The 7,389-nt window shown below is 38.4% G+C and overlaps 1 long non-coding RNA gene across 2 annotated transcripts in view; it reads right to left on the bottom strand.

Annotated features, from left to right (window-relative positions):
- Positions 1-6,727: 6,727 nt before the first annotated feature.
- The window catches only part of LOC109507200 (uncharacterized), an 11,154-nt gene continuing 10,492 nt past the window's right edge, over positions 6,728-7,389 (bottom strand). The window contains exon 3 of one of the 2 annotated variants that reach the window (XR_002166424.1): positions 6,728-6,764. This is a non-coding gene — a long non-coding RNA (uncharacterized LOC109507200). The remainder of the gene's footprint in view (positions 6,765-7,389) is intronic. The other variant, XR_002166425.1, reaches the window with a different exon arrangement.

Raw genomic sequence — 7,389 nt, 5'->3', positions numbered from 1 at the left:
TACCGTAGTGATTAGAGTGTTGCAGCCAGATTAGACGCTCCTTGTGTTTATTATATTTCGAAAACACCACAGTTTTCATGCAGCACATACCATATTATTTTGTTGTATTATTTCCGCCACACCTTAAATGCCGGTCCCTGAAAATATTGTCTGACATAAACCGGTCCGTGGGGCAAAAAAGGTTGGGGGCCCCTGTCTTAGATGCTTCATGAAATGTTTTGTGAAAGATATGTTCATTACATTTCAACATTTTCCTAGTGTTCTTGTGCATCTGTAGACCAAAACAAAGACATGTTATTTTGGTTATTTATAGCAGAGTATGGTATAATTTTAAATGGTCTGGCCCACTTGACATCTACCGAGGCCCTATGTGGCCCACAATGTAAAATGAGTTTGACACCCATGCAATACATGGTCGTTTTTTTTGTCTAAAAATGCCTTACTATACATGGACGTTTTTTTCGGCGAAAAACGTCTTACAATACATGGTCGTTTTTTTCGTCTAAAAACACCTTACAATACATGGTCGTTTTTTTCGGTTTAAAACGCCTTACTATACATGGTCGATTTTTTTGTCGAAAAACGCCTCACTATACATGGTCTTTTTTTTCGTCTAAAAACGCTTAACAAAACATGGTCCTTTTTCACGGCTAAAAAACGCATTACTATACATGGTCCTTTTTTTCGTCTAAAAACGCCTTACTATATACATGGTCGTTTTTTTCGGCTAAAAAAGCATTATTATACATAGTCGTTTTTTTTCGGCTAAAAATACGTTACGATACATGGTCGTTTTTTTCATCTAAAAACGCCTTACTATACATGGACGTTTTTTCGGAAAAAAACGCCTGACTATACATGGTCGTTTTTTTCATCTAAAAACGCCTAACTATACATAGTCGTTTTTTTCGTCTAAAAACACCTTACTATACATGGTGAGTTTTTTTCGTCTAAAAACGGCTGACTAAACGTGGTCCTTTTTTTCGGTTTAAAACGGCTTACTATACATGGTCGTTTTTTTTTGTCGAAAAACGCCTCACTATACATGGTCATTTTTTTCATCTAAAAACGCCTGACTAACCATTATCGTTTTTCTCGGCTAAAAACGCCTTACTATACATGGTCGTTTTTTTCTGCTCAAAACGCCTTACTATACATGGTCGTTTTTTTCTGCTCAAAACGCCTTACTATACATGGTCGTTTTTTTCTGCTCAAAACGCCTTACTATACATGGTCGTTTTTTTCTGCTCAAAACGCCTTACTATACATGGTCGTTTTTTTCTGCTCAAAACGCCTTACTATACATGGTCGTTTTTTTCTGCTCAAAACGCCTTACTATACATGGTCGTTTTTTTCTGCTCAAAACGCCTTACTATACATGGTCGTTTTTTTCTGCTCAAAACGCCTTACTATACATGGTCGTTTTTTTCTGCTCAAAACGCCTTACTATACATGGTCGTTTTTTTCTGCTCAAAACGCCTTACTATACATGGTCGTTTTTTTCTGCTCAAAACGCCTTACTATACATGGTCGTTTTTTTCTGCTCAAAACGCCTTACTATACATGGTCGTTTTTTTCTGCTCAAAACGCCTTACTATACATGGTCGTTTTTTTCTGCTCAAAACGCCTTACTATACATGGTCGTTTTTTTCTGCTCAAAACGCCTTACTATACATGGTCGTTTTTTTCTGCTCAAAACGCCTTACTATACATGGTCGTTTTTTTCTGCTCAAAACGCCTTACTATACATGGTCGTTTTTTTCTGCTCAAAACGCCTTACTATACATGGTCGTTTTTTTCTGCTCAAAACGCCTTACTATACATGGTCGTTTTTTTCTGCTCAAAACGCCTTACTATACATGGTCGTTTTTTTCTGCTCAAAACGCCTTACTATACATGGTCGTTTTTTTCTGCTCAAAACGCCTTACTATACATGGTCGTTTTTTTCTGCTCAAAACGCCTTACTATACATGGTCGTTTTTTTCTGCTCAAAACGCCTTACTATACATGGTCGTTTTTTTCTGCTCAAAACGCCTTACTATACATGGTCGTTTTTTTCTGCTCAAAACGCCTTACTATACATGGTCGTTTTTTTCTGCTCAAAACGCCTTACTATACATGGTCGTTTTTTTCTGCTCAAAACGCCTTACTATACATGGTCGTTTTTTTCTGCTCAAAACGCCTTACTATACATGGTCGTTTTTTTCTGCTCAAAACGCCTTACTATACATGGTCGTTTTTTTCTGCTCAAAACGCCTTACTATACATGGTCGTTTTTTTCTGCTCAAAACGCCTTACTATACATGGTCGTTTTTTTCTGCTCAAAACGCCTTACTATACATGGTCGTTTTTTTCTGCTCAAAACGCCTTACTATACATGGTCGTTTTTTTCTGCTCAAAACGCCTTACTATACATGGTCGTTTTTTTCTGCTCAAAACGCCTTACTATACATGGTCGTTTTTTTCTGCTCAAAACGCCTTACTATACATGGTCGTTTTTTTCTGCTCAAAACGCCTTACTATACATGGTCGTTTTTTTCTGCTCAAAACGCCTTACTATACATGGTCGTTTTTTTCTGCTCAAAACGCCTTACTATACATGGTCGTTTTTTTCTGCTCAAAACGCCTTACTATACATGGTCGTTTTTTTCTGCTCAAAACGCCTTACTATACATGGTCGTTTTTTTCTGCTCAAAACGCCTTACTATACATGGTCGTTTTTTTCTGCTCAAAACGCCTTACTATACATGGTCGTTTTTTTCTGCTCAAAACGCCTTACTATACATGGTCGTTTTTTTCTGCTCAAAACGCCTTACTATACATGGTCGTTTTTTTCTGCTCAAAACGCCTTACTATACATGGTCGTTTTTTTCTGCTCAAAACGCCTTACTATACATGGTCGTTTTTTTCTGCTCAAAACGCCTTACTATACATGGTCGTTTTTTTCTGCTCAAAACGCCTTACTATACATGGTCGTTTTTTTCTGCTCAAAACGCCTTACTATACATGGTCGTTTTTTTCTGCTCAAAACGCCTTACTATACATGGTCGTTTTTTTCTGCTCAAAACGCCTTACTATACATGGTCGTTTTTTTCTGCTCAAAACGCCTTACTATACATGGTCGTTTTTTTCTGCTCAAAACGCCTTACTATACATGGTCGTTTTTTTCTGCTCAAAACGCCTTACTATACATGGTCGTTTTTTTCTGCTCAAAACGCCTTACTATACATGGTCGTTTTTTTCTGCTCAAAACGCCTTACTATACATGGTCGTTTTTTTCTGCTCAAAACGCCTTACTATACATGGTCGTTTTTTTCTGCTCAAAACGCCTTACTATACATGGTCGTTTTTTTCTGCTCAAAACGCCTTACTATACATGGTCGTTTTTTTCTGCTCAAAACGCCTTACTATACATGGTCGTTTTTTTCTGCTCAAAACGCCTTACTATACATGGTCGTTTTTTTCTGCTCAAAACGCCTTACTATACATGGTCGTTTTTTTCTGCTCAAAACGCCTTACTATACATGGTCGTTTTTTTCTGCTCAAAACGCCTTACTATACATGGTCGTTTTTTTCTGCTCAAAACGCCTTACTATACATGGTCGTTTTTTTCTGCTCAAAACGCCTTACTATACATGGTCGTTTTTTTCTGCTCAAAACGCCTTACTATACATGGTCGTTTTTTTCTGCTCAAAACGCCTTACTATACATGGTCGTTTTTTTCTGCTCAAAACGCCTTACTATACATGGTCGTTTTTTTCTGCTCAAAACGCCTTACTATACATGGTCGTTTTTTTCTGCTCAAAACGCCTTACTATACATGGTCGTTTTTTTCTGCTCAAAACGCCTTACTATACATGGTCGTTTTTTTCTGCTCAAAACGCCTTACTATACATGGTCGTTTTTTTCTGCTCAAAACGCCTTACTATACATGGTCGTTTTTTTCTGCTCAAAACGCCTTACTATACATGGTCGTTTTTTTCTGCTCAAAACGCCTTACTATACATGGTCGTTTTTTTCTGCTCAAAACGCCTTACTATACATGGTCGTTTTTTTCTGCTCAAAACGCCTTACTATACATGGTCGTTTTTTTCTGCTCAAAACGCCTTACTATACATGGTCGTTTTTTTCTGCTCAAAACGCCTTACTATACATGGTCGTTTTTTTCTGCTCAAAACGCCTTACTATACATGGTCGTTTTTTTCTGCTCAAAACGCCTTACTATACATGGTCGTTTTTTTCTGCTCAAAACGCCTTACTATACATGGTCGTTTTTTTCTGCTCAAAACGCCTTACTATACATGGTCGTTTTTTTCTGCTCAAAACGCCTTACTATACATGGTCGTTTTTTTCTGCTCAAAACGCCTTACTATACATGGTCGTTTTTTTCTGCTCAAAACGCCTTACTATACATGGTCGTTTTTTTCTGCTCAAAACGCCTTACTATACATGGTCGTTTTTTTCTGCTCAAAACGCCTTACTATACATGGTCGTTTTTTTCTGCTCAAAACGCCTTACTATACATGGTCGTTTTTTTCTGCTCAAAACGCCTTACTATACATGGTCGTTTTTTTCTGCTCAAAACGCCTTACTATACATGGTCGTTTTTTTCTGCTCAAAACGCCTTACTATACATGGTCGTTTTTTTCTGCTCAAAACGCCTTACTATACATGGTCGTTTTTTTCTGCTCAAAACGCCTTACTATACATGGTCGTTTTTTTCTGCTCAAAACGCCTTACTATACATGGTCGTTTTTTTCTGCTCAAAACGCCTTACTATACATGGTCGTTTTTTTCTGCTCAAAACGCCTTACTATACATGGTCGTTTTTTTCTGCTCAAAACGCCTTACTATACATGGTCGTTTTTTTCTGCTCAAAACGCCTTACTATACATGGTCGTTTTTTTCTGCTCAAAACGCCTTACTATACATGGTCGTTTTTTTCTGCTCAAAACGCCTTACTATACATGGTCGTTTTTTTCTGCTCAAAACGCCTTACTATACATGGTCGTTTTTTTCTGCTCAAAACGCCTTACTATACATGGTCGTTTTTTTCTGCTCAAAACGCCTTACTATACATGGTCGTTTTTTTCTGCTCAAAACGCCTTACTATACATGGTCGTTTTTTTCTGCTCAAAACGCCTTACTATACATGGTCGTTTTTTTCTGCTCAAAACGCCTTACTATACATGGTCGTTTTTTTCTGCTCAAAACGCCTTACTATACATGGTCGTTTTTTTCTGCTCAAAACGCCTTACTATACATGGTCGTTTTTTTCTGCTCAAAACGCCTTACTATACATGGTCGTTTTTTTCTGCTCAAAACGCCTTACTATACATGGTCGTTTTTTTCTGCTCAAAACGCCTTACTATACATGGTCGTTTTTTTCTGCTCAAAACGCCTTACTATACATGGTCGTTTTTTTCTGCTCAAAACGCCTTACTATACATGGTCGTTTTTTTCTGCTCAAAACGCCTTACTATACATGGTCGTTTTTTTCTGCTCAAAACGCCTTACTATACATGGTCGTTTTTTTCTGCTCAAAACGCCTTACTATACATGGTCGTTTTTTTCTGCTCAAAACGCCTTACTATACATGGTCGTTTTTTTCTGCTCAAAACGCCTTACTATACATGGTCGTTTTTTTCGTCTAAAAACACCTTACTATACACGGTCGTTTTTTTCGGGTTAAAAGGCCTTACTATACATGATCATTTTTTTCGTCTCAAAACGCCTTCCATTACATTGTCGTTTTTTTTGGGTTAAAACGCCTTACTATACATGGTCGTTTTTTTCGGCTAAAAACGGCTTACTATTCATCAGGTGTGTATAACATCCGGCCGGAACCGGCCCGCAAGGAAGTTTGATCAGGCCTGCAGGATAATTTAAAAGTGAAAAAATGCACAAAAGACACGGAATGAATATTTTTAATCAGGTTCAATTCGTGGAATATCCGCTAGGGGGAGACACTGTTTTGATCAGAGGAAAAGACAACATTGTTTTGATCAGAGAAGACGACAACAGCAGCCTCAGTCTGTCACTGAGACAGACCCAACACAGCAGACACTATCAAGGACATGTGAATACTTTATTCTTTACACATATCATAGCACTCTCCTTAGTTTGGAAGGAGTAAGCAGGGATTACATTTAGATTTTATATGCTCGTGTAAATGGTTTAAAAATTCGTTTCTTTATAAATCTCATTTAATCTTAAAAGTGCATTACTATATTTTTCAAGACCAATTACTTGTTCAGGTTTTCTGCCTTTGTACAGTCAGTGGGATCAGTTGCAATGCATATATACGATTGTTCTTGGGTCCTCCGTGCCACAAGAAGGAGTAACCTGCTCACCGCCAGAGTCCACCTACGAGCACAGACCTGCAGGCAACACTTTTTGCTCTTCTTCCTGTTCTTCGCAAGGTGCTGAAGTCAAACTTTGGGCCAGCCTGAAAAATAGGAGACATTTACACTCGTTCAATGCACCATCACGACTACTTTTTTTTCCCTCCCCCAGGCAGCAGTAAACATGATTGGCATCCTGCTCTCGAAAGACCCAACAGTCTATCTCCCTGGTAAGTTTCATGCCCAACACATCTTTGTCTGCACAAGAAATTGACTTGCGTGTAACTCACAGATGCCTTTCCTCTCAGGTCAACACACCTGTCCCACGTTCTTCTCAAGAGCTGACCACTTCGCCGCCCAGCAACAAGCAGACTGCCATCCAACTTGCAACTTTTTCCTCTGCTTTTGTGATTGTCTACTCTGCAAAAAAAATAAAGCTTGATTACAAAGAACACTTCAACTCAACTTCATTTTTAAACACATCACCACAGTCTAACTTTAAAAATAAGAATAATAATTTAAACAAAATTATTTTCAGTTTTTTTCTAAACTTTTTTCTGAATTTTTTTCAAAATTTTTTTTCCAAAAATTTTTTTTCCTGGATTTTTCTGCCTGGAAAAAAAAAATACAGGAAAGTGGGTGTGGCCTGGCTGGAATGATGGCTGATGATTCGCTGAAAGCTGCAAAAGTGGGTGGAGCATGTCGATAACATGCTGTGATTTGTGGAAAGGGGGAGTGGTTATGCAAATTAGGCGTTCTCTGATTGGTGGGCCCTTTGGGCGCATGGTTATGCAAATTTGGACCAATCTGATTGGTCAGAACTTGGAAAGTGGGCATGCTTATGCAAATTAGGGTTAGGGTTATGCAAATGAGGGGTCTCACCGCGATTGGTGGATGTCAAATTGGGTGTGGTTTGAGGCGGGCATTGCAGCACTTTTTCAAAGTCCCACTTGAGTCTTGAGCTCAGACTTGCACTTGGGTCACATCAGACTATTCGGTCACTGTTCCCGACGGTTTCACATGACCCAAAAGCTCGATTCCTGGA

This window comes from Hippocampus comes, unplaced genomic scaffold, assembly GCF_001891065.2.
Source record: "Hippocampus comes isolate QL1 unplaced genomic scaffold, H_comes_QL1_v1.1 scaffold17, whole genome shotgun sequence".
In the NCBI taxonomy this organism is placed as follows: Eukaryota; Metazoa; Chordata; class Actinopteri; order Syngnathiformes; family Syngnathidae; genus Hippocampus; species Hippocampus comes.
Note: the sequence above shows the minus strand (reverse complement) of the source record. Positions and strands in the feature narration are given on the sequence as shown.